Source organism: Anomaloglossus baeobatrachus, chromosome 1 (assembly GCF_048569485.1).
Source record: "Anomaloglossus baeobatrachus isolate aAnoBae1 chromosome 1, aAnoBae1.hap1, whole genome shotgun sequence".
NCBI classification, from domain to species: domain Eukaryota; kingdom Metazoa; phylum Chordata; class Amphibia; order Anura; family Aromobatidae; genus Anomaloglossus; species Anomaloglossus baeobatrachus.
In genome coordinates this window covers 504,213,127-504,234,667 of record NC_134353.1, presented here as the reverse complement: position 1 = coordinate 504,234,667, position 21,541 = coordinate 504,213,127, and the positions used below count along the sequence as shown (strand labels likewise).

The window sequence follows — 21,541 nt, the reverse complement described above, 5'->3', positions numbered from 1 at the left end:
AGCAATATATCTAGTATGGAGAGTATTATCAATGAGTCATAATCAAAACTTTGACACAGATCTTAAGAAAGTTTTGAGTTTGTTTCATGGCAGAAAAATTTACTACAGTGGAGACTCTTGAGCATTAAGAGACATAATAACGTCAAGACAACATACATCTCATCAAGATTTGTTCAATGTAAGCTGACAACTTCTAATGCAAATCAAAAGTCTGCAGTTCTATGCAAAGTCAATATCCCCAGTAAACCCTTAGGCAAACAAATATGCTTTAGTAAGGCTGTTATATGCTGAGAATACTGTAAAGGCGCAACTGTTTTTTAAGCCCTTGAGGCGTCTTGATCCAACCATTTCTCTTTCTAAAAATTATCAAAGTAAATCTGCTTCAAAACACTTTAGTCAAGGAAAATCATTTCCAGTTGCTGAAGGGTTAACACCTTCTTATCCCAGCTATCCGCACATCATTAAATTAAGGAGCCCAATGTGTTGTCAAGTGTGAGACACTAATAGAATGGATTACTGACTCTTTCTGAGCTGAAGCCGCAATAACTAGGCAGTTTCTAAAAATATGTCCTTCAATCACCCTCTGTAGACTTGTGCATTTCCTTAGGAGACAGGAGAACATTATAGCTTCCCCCACTGAGCATCCCTGACATGACACTGCTGGACTCTGCAGCCTGCACTGATCTTATAATAGTACTGTCAAACTTACAGCAAGAACAATAAAAATCTACGTCAGTGTAATATTCGCCTCCATAAGTCTCGTAAGCCAAAATATAAACAATCAGATCTTTAAGAGAAACTTGAAATAAGTTTGATGTGGGTTTCATACCTTCAATGTATCCTAACGGCGGCACAAAATGTATCCAAAATAAATAAAACAATTAATGACTTTATATAACAGTAACCAAAACATTTTATCTTATGTTGTATGTGATTTTCCTAATTGTTAAATATTCTCCCATCCTCTGGCGTCATTGCATCCCAAACCTACCTGACCTCAGCAGTCTAATTTTGGTACTAGGAGCTGCAGATGCTGCAAGATGATTGCTGCATTCTGCTAAAACTACTGTACCTTAGTCCTTGGCGTTTATGCCGGCTCCAAGTAGATGTTCTGGATCCCTTGGGCTCTTAAAACATGATAAGGATTTCCTGTTTCAGTGATGTGAAAAGAAGTCAAGAACTGCAGTAGCAGCAGGCGGCACTCCACTTAATGTTGTTGCAACTCCTCCAGCCACAGTTATTTAGTTGCAGCCCATCATCAGTGGGTGTGGATGTTCTGGACAGTGTGTGGGTATATGCAGCAGCACTATGACTGCTGTGACATTGAGCTGGCTCACTAGCTCCCTGCTGCTCTCACTGACTAATAAATAAATGAATGGGCTGGTTAGAGGTTTCACACTCATCCCAGTGCGATCAGGCTGTGTGATCCAAACTAGAAGGAGTGGATGTACACAGTGGGATGAGAGCCAAGGCTGCTCACATTACACGAAGCTTGCCAGCAGAAGCATTGCTGCATTGTGCAGCTATTATTTCACAGACTACTATTAAACAAGGAAAGGCAAAACAAGGGCTGCTATGTTAACCTCTTAAAGATGACCTGCCTGCTCTCCCAAGTCTTCTGTTCAACATTTCCCATGATATAACAAGTCTTAACATGACTTTGGTATAGCCGATGCTACGGTGACAATTCCCTGACACGACTTGACCTTAGAACCCCTCCCCACCAACCCCTCCACTAGTTGGATGAAATGGCCTGTTTGATAACATAGAAAAACATTCAGAAATATCTTACATTGGGTGGGGTCCTCAAAGCTCATAAATCTGGTGATAAATAATAACAGTAACCTCCCCCTGAACCACACTTACTCCCAACCGTAACTACCAGCTCAGGAGCACCAATACCAAAAGAGGGGGAGGAATATCCACAAATACCAAATAACGGGACCCGGCATTCCATTGTCAGAGCTTCCGCCCAAATCACCAGACCACCACTAAACCAGTAAATTAAGGGATCCATAACTCCATGAAATCCCCTAAATCAATTTAAACCAACTCCAAGGACCCACCCCAACCACCACCAGCCACCATGACCTTACAATACTTCAATAGGGAGGGCGGGTGGGACTATCCCTAGGCAGCATGGGCTGAAAAGGTTACCCCCACCCCCAAACCTCCCTATATAAACCCCAACGGTCCCTAACTCCCCACCCCTTACCAGAGGTCACCTCGCTCCCTAACCAAAGTCATGGCCGGCCTCCACCCATGCCAGGGGTGAGGTTCTGACCTTAGACCATCTTATCTTATAACTATTTTTCTATATGTATTAATATGAATACATTGACAACTGAGTATTACCAGTTGGTGGGGCATGTACGCACACTCTCACACTGTCCAATCAGTGACAGTATCAAACTGTGTGGGGACACACCCTTTTTAAAGGAGAATGATAACATCTAGTTGTCAATTTATTTATACAATGAAGGACAATTATCAATGTAGTTCTAAGAAATGATGCAGCAAAAGTCTTCATTTTATGACTAATGTATGTACTTACTAAACCTTACATATTAATAAAGGTAACAGGTCTTTAAAAATTAACGCATTTTGGTTCTTAAGGAAAACTTTTATCACTGTAAAACAAAATAAAATAAATCTACCAGCCATGATCCAGCTCTGTATTCTGCAGGTTACTTTTTTGGCTTCAGGAAGTGGAAGAACCAAATATCACTACTGCTATTTATCACTCCTCAGTCATAGGCTATTATTAAAAGGAATCTGTCAGCAGGTTTTTGCTACTTTATCTGAGAGCAGCATAATGTAGGCAAAGTGATCCTGAATCCAACGAGGTATCACTTAGATTACTGGGTGCAGCCATTCTGACACAATCAATGGTTTTAGCTTTAGTCATATAGCAGAGCTGAATGAGATTATACATTGACAGTGAAGTGTCAATCAGAGGAGGGGGAGTGCCAGACTGCTGTGCTTGTGACATTGTAGTCCAAGTGTCAAAGGAGGGGAGGACATAACAGGGAATATGACAGGAAGGAATGAGGCAATGGGGAACAGGGGCTCCTGGACTGACCCTAAGACTAGGGGACCCTAGCTATCCCTGCCCCCAGGATTACCTCTGATGGTGAGGACGTCTGGGCCGCCACTCTGGCCATCATAGTGGTAACCCCAACAAATAGACAAACAGGGGGAAAATGAAACTCAGTCACACTGCAGTTATACACAGAGGTATCAACCACTAAGTGGTAAAGGAGAAAACCAAAGCAGGGAAGAAAATACAAGACAAGGGGTAACTCCACAACAAGAGCGAGCACCCAAAAAGACTTGCACAGTAGCTGCTAAGCGCCTCCCTCTCTCCATGGCAGGCCAGGTAGAAATGATTCTATCAACTGCAGGAAAGAAGTGGCTGATGGGTCTTTTTAAGGAGGAGGGGAGTGGCCGCAAAAAGCTACAGCTGAGCAACATATAGCAAGGGAAAACAGGCAACCCTTGCTGTGCCAGCAGAAATCAAAGTCATTTAATATCAGCATGCAGCAATGTGGAAACTCAAATAGAAAAACCATTACAAATCCCTCCATGCTGAGAGATACACATGACACCGAGCAATGCTAAGGGTACCTTCACACTTAGCGATGCAGCAGCGATCCGACCAGCGATCTGACCTGGTCAGGATCGCTGCTGCATCGCTACATGGTCGCTGGTGAGCTGTCAAACAGGCAGATCTCACCAGCGACCAGTGAACAGCCCCCAGCCAGCAGCGACGTGCAAGCGACGCTGCGCTTGCACGGAGCCGCCGTCTGGAAGCTGCGGAGACTGGTAACTAAGGTAAACATCGGGTATGGTTACCCGATGTTTACATTAGTTACCAGTGTGAGCAGGGAGCAGGGAGCCGCGCACACTGAGCGCTGGCTCCTTGCTCTCCTAGCTACAGTACACATCGGGTTAATTAACCCGATGTGTAATGCAGCTACATGTGCAGAGAGCAGGGAGCCGCACACACTGCTTAGCGCTGGCTCCTTGCTCTCCTAGCTGCTGTACACATCGGGTTAATTAACCCGATGTGTACAGCAGCTACATGTGCAGAGAGCCGGAGCCGGCAGCACAGGCAGCGTGAGAGCTGCAGAGGCTGGTAACTAAGGTAAATATCGGGTAACCACCTTGGTTACCCGATGTTTATCTTGGATACAGCTTACCTCAGCTGTCAGACGCCGGCTCCTGCTCCCTGCTCGCTTCATTTGTCGCTCTCTTGCTGTCACACACAGCGATCTGTGTGTCACAGCAGGAGAGCGGCTTTGAAGAAAACGAACCAGGGCTGTGTGTAACGAGCAGCGATCTCGCAGCAGGGGCCAGATCGCTGCTCATTGTCACACACAGCGAGATCGCTAATGAGGTCACTGCTGCGTCACAAAAAGCGTGACTCAGCAGCGATCTCGGCAGCGAGCTCGCTGTGTGTGAAGCACCCCTAAGGGTCCTGCTGCTTAAACAAATATAGCAAACAAACAACAGATCAGACCTTGACAAGACAGGCATCCCTGAATTCTCTGTTTTAACCCTTGCAGCATGCTGACTTCAGATTACATAATAAAAACCTGCTGACAGATTCCTTTTAAAGAGAGATACCCCAAACAAGTAAACCAAGCTGACTAGATTAAGTGTTTGAATATTTTAATCTGGATGTAATCCTGAAATTTTAATTTTCATTCGGTACAGGTCTCTTGTTTTGTCAATTAGAAAATAACTTTACTCCAGTCTTCTGTAGTCCAGTCCCTGTACTTCCCACAAAGTTGCTTTCTGTGATGGAGCCCCCTTCAGACTGTTAGGGATATCTGGAAGAATGATTTTCCAGAGAAGAAAAGGTGAGCAATACCACGAGTCCTATGTAATGCCAACAGTAACGCATCCTGAGGCTCACTATCGGGGCTACTTTTAATCCATGAATGGGGCTTACTTACAATTTTGCCTAAGACCACTCTCATGAAATAAAAATGGTATCTAAACATCCTCCAAGGACAACTTCCCCCAATGATCCAGGAGCAATTTGGTGATGAAGAATACTTTTTCCAGTATGATGGAGAATCGTGTCACAAGGCAAAAGTGATAACTAAAAGGCTTAGGCCCCTTTCACACATCAGTTTTTTGCGATCAGTCACAATATGTTGGCTCGATGGATCCGTCGCATATTGTGGAAACACTGATGCGGATCCATTACATCGGTTTTTTTTTCAGCCCAACAGTGTTTTTACACCCCATCTGAGCATGCTCAGTTAAAAAACAACAGATCGGTCGGGGGGCGTGTCCTGGCTATGAAGGAGTGAGGACGTGACTTGTCTTAGCTCCTGCCACTGGACTTTATAACTGATGATCCACGCAACTGAGGACTCTGTAACACAGGCTATGCAGCGGAGGAGACGAGGGAGATCCCAGGGGTGCAGCAGCAGAGCTTCACAATCGGAGGAGAGAGGGATCAAGCACTTTTTATCCAGGCCGGGGCAGAGAGAAGCTTCACAGGTGGCACCCAAGATGGCTGCTAAGGCTACACACGAGGTGAGCTCAGCGTGCAGCAGTGAGATGGCAGCTATGGAGATGCAGGGAAAGGCTCAGCAGCTGACGGGACTGAGAGGAGAGACCACCCGGAGTGAAGAGGAGATACAGAAGATAAGGCCAGACAGCCCAAGATTACAGGTACAGGGGAAACCCGGAGTGAGAAGCACGGGGGAAGTGCCTGCTGATACAAACAGTAGCCCTGCAGCCTGGAGGCCTCTGGAGGGGGAAGTAACGTCCTCTCTTATAACACACATGCAGGAGTGTGAGGAATTTCAGGAGGGGGGACACTGCACTGCAAATGAGTTACAGGTCCCTGACAGAAGTGAGACTGTACCCAGGGAGAAGCACAACATAAATCTAAAGTTACCAGATGCAGACAAGCATGCAGGGTCAGGCCCAGCCATAACAACAACACAAGAGTCAGGAGTTCTGACAGAGCTTAATGAGATGCGGGCACGTTTCTCAGCTATACCCACCAGGGAAGATATGGAGGCATATATAACCAGGCTGGAGCAGGCGTACCGCACAGAGCTGTCAGCCCTGAAGGGGGAGGTGGAGAGAGTGGACCCCCAGAGTCAAGTGCAGGCAGCTAAAATTCAGAATATGGAGGACACTTCACAGGCCCACGGGGCACTATTAGAACAACACTCCCGCCAAATACAATACGTGGTTGAAGCAATGGATGATGCTGAAAATAGGGGCCGAAGAAACAATCTCAGAGTGCGCGGCCTGCCTGAGTCTGTCGAGTCCAAGGACTTACATGGTACCCTTCAAGTGATCTTCAATAATATTCTGGGTGAACCATCAAGCCAACCCCTGGAATTGGATAGAGCGCATAGAGCGTTGGGCCCCAAACCAGCCCAGAACGACCGACCTCGGGATGTGATCTGTAGGGTCCACCGCTATGTTATTAAGGAGGCCATTCTGTTTAAGCTCCGCAGTGGAGTATCACCATCGTATGAGGGGAGCCAAATCCAGATTCTACAAGATCTATCCCGTTTTACCTTACAAAGGAGAAGAGCTCTTAAACCTCTGCTGGACATTCTCCGCTCATACGAGTTTCCATATAGCTGGGGGTACCCCTTCCGCCTGCAGGTTCGGCACGCGGGACGAATACATGTTCTTCGGTCTCCGGCGGATTTACCCTCGTTCACCGCGGCCTTGGACATTCCATTAGTGCCTATAGAGGACTGGCCGGACTTTCCAATGGGGGGGGGAGTCACCGTCCCAGCCGGTGATCGGATGCGTGGCTCTCATAGAGAAAGAGGAGGGAGGCCGGTCTGATGTATAAGAGAATGGTGGATTAAATTGTTCTAGTATGTTTTTGGTTATAGGATCACAGTACGATGGAGTCTATCCTCTGGTCCTGATGGGAATTTCGCGTTGTGGGGTTATTGTATCGCCCTGGACAGGGGGGTGGGGGGTTCCCTCCTTCCATCCTGGGTGTAATGGGGGGCGCCCCTCAACATTATAAGGTACAATACCCTCTCAAAGCCCCTTCTCCCTTCTTTATACAGAGCTTTAGTTGCAAATCAAAATATATATAGTTAAAAGCTGTTTTTTAGTCCAGGGCAGGGGGCTCCTTTGTGGAAAGTTCCCTCCCTGATTGGGATAACACGCCACAGGGTAGTGGCGTAGGATTAACATCCCTGGTATATAGAGATTCTTATTTTTCTGCATTTACCTCTAGTCTATTTGACCAAGTATAAGGGTCACGTTACGACCCTACAGGCAAGAGGTGCTTTGACCTTTTTGCCTACGGTACTCTCTCTTTGTTTGTAGTTTCCTTCATATACTTAATCCTTCTACCCCCCCCTCCTTTTTTTTTTTCTCTCCCCCTCTCCTAACCTTCTCTATTCTCTCCACCCACACCTCTCTTCCCATCCCCATCTTCCCGGTTCCTCACCGTTCCTCCTCTTCAGAATGACGCAGATTACCTTTGGCTCATTGAATGTGAGAGGCCTCAATGTCCCGCAAAAACGGTCTCAGGTATTCTTTGACATGCATAAGAAACGAGTCCATATATTATTGATTCAGGAAACACATTTCAAAACTGGTCACCTCCCTAACTTTAAAGACAGATATTACACCAAATGGGTCCATAGCACCAACCCAGAGTCAAAATCAAAAGGGGTGTCTATAGGCATCCATAAAGCCCTGGTGCACACGGTTCTGGACACGAGAGTGGACACTGAGGGAAGATTCATTTTTCTGAAAATTAATGTTAATTCATCTATCTTTACCATTGTCAATTGGTATTTACCAAACAGAGATCCGGCGACGTCCTGCTCCTCTCTCCTGTCATCATTGGATGAATTCGCAGAAGGGACCGTGATCGTGGGTGGCGATTTAAACTTCACTTTGGACCCTAAGGTAGATACAACTTCGGGACACAATTTTCTCTCTCTCAGAAAGCTAACAAAAGTTAAACGCTCAATACAAGAGCTTCGATTGGTAGATGTGTGGAGAACGTTACACCCAGTGGAGCGTGACTACACATACTTCTCCCAGGCTCACTCCTCGTACAGCCGCATAGACCTGTTTCTTGTGAGCCAAAAGGCTCTGACTTGGCAGATACAGGCCTCTATAGGCAGTATATCCTGGTCTGACCACGCTCCTATATTCCTGAGCCTTACTATCCCAGATGGGGCAGGGAGGCCTTGGTCTTGGCGGCTGAACGATAGTCTGCTTGGGGATCAGGGGTGCATGAAGGATCTACAGAACACGATTGATGAATTTTTAGAAATACACTCAGAAGACCCCACAGCCCTTCCCGTGCAGTGGGAGGCACTTAAATGTGTGTTGAGAGGGGTTTTGATCAAACATGGGGCTAGGCTTAAGAGAGAGAGAGCCCAAACCATTTTGTCCCTACTTCAGAATATTTCAGATCTGGAAAGGGCCCATAAGAAGACATTATCACCTTTGACACTGGCGGAGCTAGTCAAAAATAGAGAGGAGCTTAAATCGATTCTCGACCGACAGTATGAGCGACATAGGACTAGAATAAAAAGATTCCTCTATGAGTATGCAGATAAATGTGGTAGACCACTAGCTAGGATTCTACACCCTAGGGGAGACCCCAGCCACATTCCCATGATTAAACAAGCAGACGGCTCTTCGACTCAGAACCCAACTCTCATCGCGGAACAGTTCCAAAAGTATTATAGAGACCTATATAACATAAAGGGCAAATTTGGAGACATGCCACATGACGCATTAGAAAATAAAATAAACGACTACGTATCCAGAACGGCCCTACCGGTTATACCCAGTGCTGAGGTTGAAAATTTAGAGACGGACTTTACAGAAGCAGAAGTGGCATCTATCATTAAAGAATCTCCCTCAGGCAAAAGTCCAGGTCCAGATGGGTTCACCCCTAAATTTTATAAAATATTCCAAACTCAGCTATCCCCGTTCTTGACTAAAGTATTTAATTCCATCTCAGAAAATTCCCAATGGGTGGCGCAATCTCTCGAAGCCCATATATGTGTTATCCCCAAACCGGGGAAGGATCACATGTTAGTTACAAATTACAGACCCATTTCACTGATCAATCTAGACCTAAAACTTTTTTCCAAAGCCTTAGCCAACAGACTTGCTCCTTCCTTGCCCGGGATAATACACACAGATCAAGTGGGGTTCGTACAAGGTCGGGAGGCGCGTGACAATACCAACAAACTGTTCCTCCTGATGACCCGGTCGAGGGCTCATTCTCTTCCCATGTGTTTACTCTCAGTGGATGCGGAGAAGGCCTTTGACCGGGTCAGTTGGAATTTCATGATGGCCGCTCTAAAGCAGGTGGGTTTGGGCAAAAAATTTTTAGATAGGATTGCGTCCCTTTATTCGAGACCCTCAGCAAAAGTTAGGACGAATGGGTTTCTGTCGTCATCGTTTCAGGTCCACAATGGAACAAGGCAAGGATGTCCATTGTCACCTCTGCTCTACGTCATTGTCATGGAGCATCTAGCGGTCGCCATAAGAAATAATGCTAGTATCCATGGGATAGAGGCCGGGGGAGGGAATCGCAAGTTAGCTTTATTTGCTGATAACCTTCTCATGTTTATTTCCCAGCCACACATATCCTTCCCGTCTTTGCTCAAAGAGTTCGAGGAGTTTGGTAACTTAAGTAATTTTAAAGTGAACTTCTCTAAATCAGAGGCTATGAATGTGACCCTGTCGGCGGAAGATCTAGCCCGTACAACCCAAAATTTTCCCTTTAAGTGGCAACCGTCAGCTATAAAATATCTGGGGGTAGTTGTACCTCGGGATCCAACAAAAATTATGCATCATAATTTTCTACCCCTGTTAGAGAGGACAATTAGGGATTTAAAGAAGTACGACAAAAAAAGACTATCGTGGTTTGGGCGTATCAACGCTATTAAAATGGATGTTCTTCCTAGGTTTCTTTTCTTGTTCCAAACGGTACCTATTCAGCTGCCGGGGAGTTACTTTTCCAAAATTCGGACGGCTTTGTCAAGGTTCGTTTGGGGGAATAGGAGACCTCGGACAAGCATAAAAACTCTTACCAGACACAAAAATAATGGAGGGGCAGGGCTCCCAAATTTCCAGTTATACTACAGGGCAACTATTCTAACGAGGATAATGGATTGGCACTTCCATAGGAACTCGAAACAATGGGTCGCGATCGAACAGGACGGATTGGGAGTCCCTTTGCACTTCCTCTCATGGATGGGAAAGGAGAGTAGGTCACAGATAGAGAAGGGAATGGAGTTTATTTGGACAGTGATGGGGACGTGGGACGGTGAGGTTAAGAGGGGTTCTCTCTCACAGGGGAGGGGTCCACTTACCCCCCTCTTTGGCAACCAGGAGTTCCCTCCGGGGCTTCATTCCAATAAATTTCTGGGATATACTCGGGTGGAGGAAACTCGTTTTTTTCATGTGCTCCAGGGAAATACCCTGCCCCCTTATGCATCTCTACGGGCCACAGGGAGAGAGGTTTCCTGGATAGAATATATGCAGCTGAAATCGTTTCTATCCAACCAGGACAGGGAGAGGAAGTTGAGGACCCCCCTACTCCATTTGAGAAATTGTTCTTGCAGGGTTCGTCACCTGGGCATGTCATCTCTCTTATTTATAAAATGCTGAACCAGAGAGACATGTCGGACAAACCCAAATTTGTCTATAGATGGGGAGAGGAACTGGGAGAGGACATTTCGGAGGACAGATGGAGCAGGGCGTTTCTGTGGACCCACAAACTTTCTCTGGCTTGTGCCGCCCAAGAGAAAAACTATAAAATTCTCACAAGGTGGTACCAATACCCGACCAAATTGCATGCTATCTTTCCCTCAGTGTCCGACATGTGCTGGAGATGTGGTACAGAAAAAGGGTCTATGTTACATATATGGTGGAGCTGTGCTAAATTGCAACCATTCTGGGACTCAGTGTTTTCTCTGTATAAAAAGATGAGTGGGGGTGAGGTGGAGAGATCTCCCCAGGTGGCCCTCCTCTCTATCCTCCCAGGTTCATTCAAGTCACAAAAGAGGGACCTGCTGCGATTTTGTTTAGCGGCAGCCCGTATAATTATTCCCAGATACTGGAAACAGACTAGATGCCCCACGTTAGCTGACTGGGTAGAGGAGATGGCAAACCTCTAGAGAATGGAGGAACTCACAGCTGAACTTAATGGGCTCACGGAAAAATTTATCACAGTGTGGGGACCGTGGATTACGTTCATGGAGTCTCCTGAGTTCACGGTGAGTCTGGCAGGTTATTTGGGATGAGAAATGGTGACATACCTTGTCTTCCCCTCTCCCCACACACTTTTTTCCCCCACCCCCTCTTTACCCTACTTTCTTCACTCTATTTGATTCCTTCTTTTCCAAGCTTATATCTGTTGTTTGTTTTTTTTTCTAGTTTTCTACTTTTTCTTAAATGTTTATTCAATAACTTAAAAGGGGATTGTTTTATGCTGAGAGTGGTCTTGTCAATTATCAGGAAGACATGTTTAGCTGGAACTCTGATTTCTAGTGTATGGTTTGCCATGGAGTGTTAGCATAAGGATAGCTTATAGAGTTCCAATGAAATCTACAATGTGATGTTATTTTTGTCATTCCGAAACTGAGAGATCACTGTTTATGTATTAAAATCTTTATAAATGTTCAAGATGTATGCTTGATTTATAAACTTAATAATAATAAAACAGATTTGAAATAAAAAACAACAGATCCATCGCCGGATTCCGTCATTTGACGGATTACAACGGATCCTGCACCCATAGTCTTCCATTCAACCAAACGACGGACGGTGACGGATCCATTTTTTCGACATACACAAAAAACGTTACTGTAGATGTCGTTTCCGTCCGATAGACAAACATTTTTCGACAGATCCGAGGCCATTCATCGCTAATACAAGTCAATGAAAAAAAAACGGATCCAGCGGCATCAGTCACTGGATTTGTTTTTTTTCAAAATTCGACAGATTGTGACTAATAGCAAAAAACTGATCTGTAAAAGGGGCCTTAAGCGGGCTTTATACGCTGCGACATCACCCGAGCGATCTCGTTGGGGTCACAGAATTTGTGACGCGCATCCGGTCGCTTTAGCGATGTCTTTGCATGTGACACCTATGAGCGATTGTGAATCGTTGCAAAAACGTTCAAAATCGCTCATCGGTGACTTGGGGGTCCATTCTCAAATATCACTGCTGATCGGTGTACGAAGTAGTTTGTCGCTCCTGCGGCAGCACACATCGCTCCGTGTGACACCACAGGAACGAGGAACCTCACCTTACCTGCGGCCGCCGGCAATGAGGAAAGAAGGAGGTGGGCGGGATGTTACGTCCCGCTCATCTCCGCCCCTCCGCTTCTATTGGGTGGCGGTTCAGTGACACTGCTGTGACATCGCTGTGACGCTGAACGAACCGCCCCCTTAGAAAGGAGGCGGTTCGCCGGTCACAGCAACGTCACTAGGCAGGTAAGTAGTGTGACGGGTCCGCGCGATGTTGTGCGCCACGGGCAGCGATTTGCCCGTGTCGCACAACCGATGGGGGCGGGTACGCACGCTAGCGATATTGGTCACGATATCGCAGCGTGTAAAGCGGCCTTTAGTGTCAGTGAACAAAATAATTAACATCTGGACCATGGCCAGGAAGCATCCCAGAACTCAATCCCTTTGAGATCCCGTGGTCAATCCTCTAAAATTATTGGACAAATAAAAACACAGAAATGATGATAAACTCCAAGTAATGATTAGACAAGAATGACTTGTCATCAGTCAGGATTTGCCCAGAAACTGATAACCACCATGCCAGGATAAACTGCAGACTTCTTGAAAAATAGGGGACAACACTGTATATGTTGAGTCTTTGCATAAACCTGATGTATTCGTGAACAAAAGTGTAAAATGTATGAGATGCTTATAATTGCACTTCAGTAACCAAAGAAACATCTGACTAAAAGATCGAAAAACAATGAATCATTAAACTTTGTGAAAAACTAAATTTGTGTGAGTCTCAAAACTTTTCACAATGACTGTAGTCCCATTCACTTCAACAAGACAAAGCTGTATTATTATATGAATTACATAATTACACAGTTATGACCCCAGTTGGTTGAGGGTAAAAAATACTATATATACTATTAACAGTTTCAGATGCCACAGAGTGCTACATAAACTACTGTAAATTCCCCAATTATTCCACCCTATATCTGTTACATTGTGTGTAGCTAATAAAATAAAACTTTTATGATATAAACAGTTCTGAGTTACCCTGTAGGTGAGTTACCCTAATTTCACATGACCCACAACAGTATAAAAAAATCGTTCAACTTTCATCCAGATAATAAAGGACAATTTTTCATCTGTACTGATGTCTGTATGCCATTTGTATGGCATCTTTCTGGCATTATTTTTCATATATCAGCAGTTAATAAAATGTACAAGACCAAATACAGTTTCCTATGTTAAATGGAATCTGTCATCAGGTTTTTGCTATGTAATCTGACAGCACCATGAAGTAGGGACAAAGACCCTGATTTCAGCAATCTACCACTAAATATACTAGGAGTAGCATGTATGATAAAGACAGTTTTCTCTGCTGCATATTGAGTAGAGCTCAAATGTTGAGCCCTGCCCACACAACAACTTTCTGTGTATATTGAATAATGACAAAGAACTTCTATTTAGTGATGATGAGGCTGTGGTTAGACTAACCAGTATGTGCCAAGATGTTCTATAATGATAATCTACTGCTGATAAAATGTTGACTGTATTGAAAGAGCAAATCACAGACCTGTAACCTGTACACATTGCTGGAATCAGGAACTCTGCTCCTACCCCATTCTATTCTCAGATTACATGGCAAAATCCTGCTGATACATTTTGATAAATTATTAAAAGGAATCTACCAGTAAAAATTAAATGTTATATATGCAAGTGCTCTCTCTCTCTCTGTATATATATATATATATATATATATATATATATATATATATATATATATATATATATATATACATATATATATACATATACAGAGAGAGAGAGAGAGAGAAAGAGAGCACACTTACATATAAACACATGTATACCAACTAGGAACCAATACATTCTTATGTTCTCACTAGTATATACCTACCAGGAACCAATACATTCTGATGTTCTCCCTAGTATATACCTACCAGGAACCAATACATTCTGATGTTCTCACTAGTATATACCTACCAGGATCCAATACATTCTGATGTTCTCCCTAGTATATACCTACCAGGAACCAATACATTCTTATGTTCTCACTAGTATATACCTACCAGGATCCAATACATTCTGATGTTCTCCCTAGTATATACCTACCAGGAACCAATACATTCTGATGTTCTCACTAGTATATACCTACCAGGATCCAATACATTCTGATGTTCTCCCTAGTATATACCTACCAGGAACCAATACATTCTGATGTTCTCCCTAGTATATACCTACCAGGATCCAATACATTCTGATGTTCTCACTAGTATATACCTACCAGGAACCAATACATTCTGATGTTCTCACTAGTATATACCTACCAGGATCCAATACATTCTGATGTTCTCACTAGTATATACCTACCAGGAACCAATACATTCTGATGTTCTCACTAGTATATACCTACCAGGATCCAATACATTCTGATGTTCTCACTAGTATATACCTACCAGGAACCAATACATTCTGATGTTCTCACTAGTATATACCTACCAGGAACCAATACATTCTGATGTTCTCACTAGTATATACCTACCAGGAACCAATACATTCTGATGTTCTCACTAGTATATACCTACCAGGAACCAATACATTCTGATGTTCTCACTAGTATATACCTACCAGGATCCAATACATTCTGATGTTCTCACTAGTATATACCTACCAGGAACCAATACATTCTGATGTTCTCACTAGTATATACCTACCAGGAACCAATACATTCTGATGTTCTCACTAGTATATACCTACCAGGATCCAATACATTCTGATGTTCTCACTAGTATATACCTACCAGGAACCAATACATTCTGATGTTCTCACTAGTATATACCTACCAGGAACCAATACATTCTGATGTTCTCACTAGTATATACCTACTAGGAATCAATACATTTTGATGTCCTCACTAATATATACCCACCAGGATCCCATATATTTTGATGTCGTCATTAAAATATACGTACCAGGAGCCCATACATTCTAATTTCCTCACAAATCTATATATCTACCAGGGATCAATATATTCTAAGCTCAACCACACACAATGATAGATACAAAGTCACACACAGACAAACAGACACACACATTCAAACACACACCAGTCCATCTCCTCTTTAGGTCTTCTGACTACCGCAGAGTACAGGACATGCTGTGACAGAACGGTTACATGATCAGTCACATGATGGTGATGTCACCAAAGGTTCTAAAGTCCCACAGAGTACACATGTGATGACATCCCAGTCACATGGCCAATCACATGATCCTGACATCACCAAGGGTCCTGAAGAAGTCTCCACATTGGAAGCTACACTACATAATGCTATTATCAGTATAGCTCTTGCTGTAGGTTGCTGGGGCCTCCCAAGACAGTGGGGGCCTTGAGCAATTGGCCTGTTCCCAGCACTGCACACAATGTAAAATGTAAAAATAGGTTGGAATATTAGGAAAATTTAATTCAAGTGGCCCTCCATAGCCCCTGAAAAACAAACAAAAAAGCAACAACACAGTAATTGTGTTCAAAAGCTTCAAGAGGAACCTCAAGACCCACCTCTTCCAACAAGCCTACAACCTACAATAGCCCTCAGTCCAGTAGACCACTGCGCAACCAGCTCTGTCCTCACCTATTGTACCATCACCCATTCCCTGTAGATTGTGAGCCCTCGCGGGCAGGGTCCTCTCTCCTCCTATACCAGTCTGTCTTGTACTGTTAATGATTGTTGTACATATACCCTCTTTCACTTGTAAAGCGCCATGGAATAAATGGCGCTATAATAATAAATAATAATAATAATAATAATTGTCCAGATTTTAGCTCACATTAGAAGGCACTTATAAAATCACAGCAACTATCAGAACATCGCAGGACGGCGGTCTCTACCATAGCAAAAATGGCAGGACATCGCTAATAAAGCACAAATGCTACTAATAGTGCTGTATTGTTGTTGGTAAACTACAAAGGGAATGCAAATGCCCTTTGAACAGCTGATCGATGGTGGTGCCTAACATCAGCCCCCCACTGATTTAAAATTAGGATCAGTCATTCATTTAAAAAACCTGGTAAAACCTTAGAATTCCAGGAACTGATACTTTAACACAATAATGTGATATTGTAAACTTAACTTACGGTCATTTGTAGGCTGCTCTCTCCCTTTTCTTCAAATTCTTCAAAGTCTTTCTTTATTATTTCTAAAGGAAAGAAATAAAAGTAAACAACCAATAGAATCACAAAACATTAGATATGAGAAATATTAATATATTTCATATTATGACTTTCACTCAGCAAAGGTTAATTGAGTTTCCCCAATTTACTGAAACAGATTTCACTGTGTTTTGTGTTGGGGTAAACTAATACATAACTTGTATGTGTAACCTATTTAACAAGCTATCTTCTACCTCATTTAAATATAATAATTCATAGGGCAAAATTAAAGAATCCCATACACATTTCTATAACATTAGCCGATATCGACAGGTTCTGCCGACAGTCTAATGTGTATGGGGGCTACCGATTCTACCTCAACAGATGATGTCAGGTAAGGTAAGGATTCGGCATGCGTAATTTTGGACTTTCAGATTTACTCCTGTGTATTGGAGAGTCAGGCAAGACATGTGCCAGCCAAACTACAGGCTGTACAGCTATCGATAGTATGTTGGGGGCTTTATGCAGCAGATTACCTTCTATTTGTCATCTACTATTGTTTGATTTAGGAATATCTGTTTGCTATTTTTATGTGTCACACTACTGTTTCAAAATTGCTCATTTATTTACTGCTTAGTGCTTACCCTACTCTATTATTGTAAAGGCCCAGTCACACACGACTTACCAGCGATCCCGAAAACGATGCGACCTGATAGGGATCGCTGATAAGTCGCTGGGAGGTCGCAGGTGAGATGTCACACAGTCAGATCTTACCAGCGATGCAGGAACAATACAGGTCGCAGTAGCGACCTGTATAACGATCTCAGCAGTCACTGTGACCCTGTCACATTGTGTCAAACATAGCGATGTGTCCTACCCAGCAGGACATCGCCTTTGAAGAAAATGGCCTGGACCATTCTGCAACGACCGGCGCCCTCACAGCAGGGGCCTGATCGCTGGTAGATGTCACACATAATAAGATCGCTAACGGGATCGCTACTGCGTCACAGAAACCGTGACTCAGCTGCGATCTCACTAGCGATCTCGTTATGTGTGACGGTACCTTTAGTTAGGTGGAAAGCTATCACAAATTCAGAAGTGATTCTACTTTACTGTCTTCCGTATGTAAAGACCTTATGTGTTTCCTGATTTGATGCTGCCATGATTCATAAGTAGCATTGGAGGAGATGGCAGAAAAGAGTTAATACGCGCTGCCAGAAGAAGATGACTGAGGATCAATGGAGATTAGGATATTTGATTTTATTGTTCAATGCGTTTCGGAGCTGTATAACTCCTTCTTCAGGCACAAAAATCAATGTACTTGATTTCTGATCCTGAAGGAGTCATACGGCTCCAAAACGCGTTGAACAATAAAATAAAAAATCCCAATGTCCATTGATCCTCAGTCATCTTCTTCTGGCAGCGCGGATTAACCCTTTTTTTCCATCTCCTCCAACACTATCCTCCTGGGTTCTGCAGCTGCCTTCCTCAACATGTAGTTATAGTGGTTGTGTCTGTAATACAACCGCACCAAGTTAGTGCATCTAATTTAATTCTGTTACCATCGGATAAGACACCATCTGCGTCCCTCCTTCCTTGTCATTTCAGTTTTACTACATGACTCATAACTTCATAAGAAGGACAATCCATGAACAAATTATATATTGATTATGTAACGGTTGATTATATAATTATATTGATTATGTACTTGTTTGTGCAACTCTTGTCATATATGCCAGCAGTCATTCTTATGTTTTTAACCTATGTTTCCTTTACACTTCAATTAAACCCACACTTTGACCAGTTACCAATGCAGGAGTGACAGGTCATATATCAGAGCCTATTGTTGTGGGGTGCCATTGGATCAAATACTTAATTAACCTCTGGACATAGGGGACTGTGGGAAGTGTGTTCAATGAAATCGATTCTCCATACATGTCAGTTTTCAGACACACACAAGGCAAGATGACCCCTGATGACATCATAGACCTGCCCATCAGCATCACCTTGGATCTGCCGTGATGACATCACAGACCCGCCCACCAGCGTCACCATGGATCTGCCCTAATGACATCATAGATCCACCCACCAGCGTCACAGATCTGCCCATTGGTCAACCCATGGACCAACCCACTGACCAATGGACACATCCGGGCATGCCCACTGTAGAGCTGACCATGCCCTTTTTCCTAGTTTATATAAGCGCATGTTCCTGCTGGAATAAAGGTCTCTCAGTGCCATTTTGCTCTGATCAAGAAGAGAGTTCACATCTGACCCTTTGTCCTGTGTTGCTTTTTCTTAAGCATGCACTTGATCCACACCAATTAGATGAGGCAGTAGGCAACTTGTGAATCCTGGTTAAGAGTTCACCCTAAAGGGGGCTTTACACACTATGATATCGTTAATGTTTTATTGTTGGGGTCACGTTGTTAGTGACGCACATCCGGCGTCATTAACGATATCGCGGCGTGTGACACCAGCGACCTGAAGCGACCTCAAAAATGGTGAAAATCGTTCACCATGGAGAGGTCGTCCCAAAACTAAAAATCGGTAATGGTTGATTATTGATGTTGTTCACACATCGCTGTGTCTGACACCGCAGGAGCGAGGAACGTCTCCTTACCTGCCGCTGGCCGCAATGCGGAAGAAGGTGGGCGGGATGTTACATCCCGCTCTTCTCCGCCCCTCCGCTTTGATTGGCCGGCCGCTTAGTGATGTCGCGGTGACGTTGCTGTGATGCCGAACGGCCCTCCCCCTTAAGGGAGGGATTGTTCGGCAGTCACAGCGCCGACGCCGACCAGGTAAATGCGTGTGACGCTGCTGTAGCGATAATGTTCGCTGCGGCAGCGATCACACGAAATCGCATGCACGACGGGGGCGGGTGCTTTTGCGTACGATATCGCTAGCAATATTGTAGCGTGTAAAGCCCGCTTAACACTATTAGTGAGGAGACAATTTCATTAGACAAAATATTGTCCCAAAGTGAGTTAGGATTGCTAAACGGGAGATGAAAGAGTCCAAGGGCTTCATTCACTTTATGTACCGCTTTCTTGACCAAGAGAGAAGTAACTTGGACCAACTAAAGTGGTCAAGGAGCAAATTAAGGTTGTGGGCAGCATGGTGGCTCAGGAGTTAGCACTATAGCCTTAGGTCCCTGGGTTCCTGGGCTCAAATCCCACCGGGAACAACATCCATAAGGAGTTTGTATGTTCTTCTCTTATTTGTGTGAATTTCCTCAGGGTAATCTGGTTGCCTCTTAAGGTCACTTCACACATAACGAGATCGCAAACGACATCGTTGCTACGTCACAGTTTCTGTGACGAAACAATGACTTCACCAGCGATCTCGTTATGTTTGACACGTACCAATGATCCGCCCCCTGCTGTGAGATCGGTGGTTGTTGTCAAATGTCCTGGGTCATTTTTGACACCCAACGATCTCATTAACGACCTAGATGAGAACTTAAAATGTGACACGTAGGCTTGTAGTTGCGTCACATTTTCCGGACCCCCTCTGCACCGATTGGTTGGCGCTGAGAACAGTAAGCAAACACTCGGGAACGAAGGAGGGATGAATCCGGGTGCAGATGCAGCTTTGAAAAGCAAGCAAGCAAGCAACCGGGAACAAAGTATGAATGAATCCGGGTGAAGTCGCAGGTTCTATCCTCAAAGCAAGGCTCAAAAAGGGACAAAGCATGAAGCGATTCAAAGTTGCCTTCTAGGCCGGCTGCCTAATCAGAACAAAGTATTGGCCACCAATCGGAGCGGAGGGGTGTGGGAAAAGGCGACGCATATGCACGCCTACGTGGCTTACAGTGTCAAACACTACACCCCTATTCGAGGTCGGGATCGTTACCTAGCTGTTGTGTGACAGGGCCCCAAAGACCAACGAGATCGTTATACAGGTCGCTGCATCGTTACTAAAGTTGTTGGGAAAATGACTGTGTGACATCTCACCAACGATCTCACCAACGATTTAACAACGATCCGGAAACTGTGACGTAGTAACGATCTCGTTAACGATCTCGTTATGTGTGACTGGAGCTTTAGAACCCACAGGCATACTGATAAGGAATTTACATTGATAATCATGTCTATAAAGCACTGTTGAATTAATGGTGCTATATAAGCCAGTAAAATAAAAAAGACATTTCTAAATAACTCTGATTTCGAGAGACAGGAAGCTAAGTTACAAGGGGCAGAAGAACAACTACTTTGCTCAAACAAAGAACGCAAACACAACCAATTTATTGAGTGTATGGCGGGCTTTGCACGCTGCGACATCGGTAACAATGTGTTACCGATGCTGCAGCGATAGTCCCGCCCCCGTCGCACGTGCAATATCTATTGAAAGCTGCCGTAGCGATTATTATCGCTATGGCAGTTTCACACGCACATACCTGCCGTGCGACGTCCCTCTGGCCGGCGACCCGCCTCCTTCCTAAGGGGGCGGGTCGTGCGGCGTCACAGCGACATCACACGGCAGGCGGCCAATAGAAGCGCAGGGGCGGAGATGAGCAGGATGTAAACATCCCGCCCACCTCCGTCCTTCTCATTGCAGCCGGCGGCAGGTAAGGTGATATTCCTCGCTCCTGCGGCTTTACACACAGCGATGTGTGCTGCCGCAGGAGCGAGGAACAACATCGCACCTGTCGCTGCACCGGCATTATGGAAATGTCGGAGGCTGCAGCGATGATACGATAACGACGCTTTTGCGCTCGTTCATCGTATCAAAAAGGTTTTACACGTTGCGATATCGACTGCGACGCCGGATGTGCGTCACTTTCGATGTGACCCCATCGACATCGCACGTGCAATGTCGCAACGTGCAAAGCCGCCCTTAGTCTCACAAGAAAATGCATTTGGAAATCTCTGACTGAGAACTATCAGATGTAGAAGGGGAAGCACCTGAATAACAACAAAGTGGAAACCATAATTATAATACATGATTGAGAGGTTCATGACAGGGATCCAATAGGGGAAGAAAATATCCACCTTAAAAGAATTCACAATGGAGGTAGAGATTTGTTTTTTGAGCAGCCCCCTCATAGCCTCCCCAAAATAAGGGAAGCCAGATGTAAGGAAAAAAAAACTACTTCCTCTTCTCACAAAACATTACAGTACAAAAGAATGACTTCCTCATA

At 44.4% G+C, this 21,541-nt stretch overlaps 1 protein-coding gene and 1 long non-coding RNA gene across 3 annotated transcripts in view; one reads left to right on the top strand and one right to left on the bottom strand.

Moving 5' to 3' along the window:
• LOC142243715 (PALM2-AKAP2 fusion protein-like) overlaps positions 1–1,400 on the bottom strand; it is a 207,085-nt gene extending 205,685 nt beyond the window's left edge. Inside the window, exon 1 of the mRNA XM_075315895.1 lies at positions 1,073–1,400. The gene's annotated coding sequence lies outside the window, so the exon portion shown is untranslated. The remainder of the gene's footprint in view (positions 1–1,072) is intronic.
• Positions 1–21,541, top strand: part of LOC142243732 (uncharacterized) — a 306,491-nt gene that overhangs the window by 42,939 nt on the left and 242,011 nt on the right. The window lies entirely within an intron of this gene.